The sequence below is a fragment of the Taurulus bubalis genome, assembly GCF_910589615.1.
Source record: "Taurulus bubalis genome assembly, chromosome: 3".
NCBI lineage: Eukaryota > Metazoa > Chordata > Actinopteri > Perciformes > Cottidae > Taurulus > Taurulus bubalis.
Window position 1 is genome coordinate 19,204,509 of NC_136591.1, and position 867 is coordinate 19,205,375.

Consider the following 867-nt stretch of genomic DNA (forward strand, 5'->3'; position numbering starts at 1 on the left):
CTCCTCCTGCTTTACGATCATTTTCTTCGGAGCTCCTCCTACGTTTGAGAGGAGGCGCCCCGTCTCCACGGGGGCGCTCCATCATGAGGCCGGGGGTGGAGGAGAACGAACGCCAGTCGCCGTCGCTAAAGCTACCCGGGCCGATGCTCCAAGGGCACGGCGCGATACCAAAGGGGCCCCAACGGGCCACTGGGTGGCAAGGGGGGAGTCGAGGAGGCCAGGGTGGGGGTCCGTGCATCGACCACCATGGGGGAGGAGAGAGGAAGTTATGGGGGAGCTGGGAAGAGGAGGAGCTGCTGCTCCTGAAGCCAGCCCTGCAGAGGAGGAAGGAGGAGCTGATGGATCTCAGCTGACGGAGGAACATGGGGCAGCTGAAAAGAGGAGAGAGAGAGAAACACGTCAACAGCCGGGCGATCGAGAGATGAATTAATGTCCAATGTGTCAGTTAATCATCATCTTTGACTTTTGGGGCTGGAAATGTTTAATTTCTGACATTTTTCAGACCAGCGGACTGATCGATAAGTAAATAATTAGGCAGGTGAATAGACGCAGGTAAACATTAGAGAGGATTGGAGCAAGTTAACACGTTTATTTAACACAATCACTAATATGTTTTCCTAATAAACTGTCAGTTATCTTTAAGATAAAAAAAAAAATCAGAAAATGGTGAGGAAGGTGTCACATTTTATTTGTTTCATGTCTGTTCCACATTTATAAACCACAAAGATTAAGCAGCAAATGTCTGATAATTAATTAATGTATTTAACATGCCTGATATTTCCGTTGCTTGACGAATGCATTAATTACAGCACCAGTAAATATAACAATGGAGACAAAGGGTTATTAATTAAATATAGGACAGAAAAG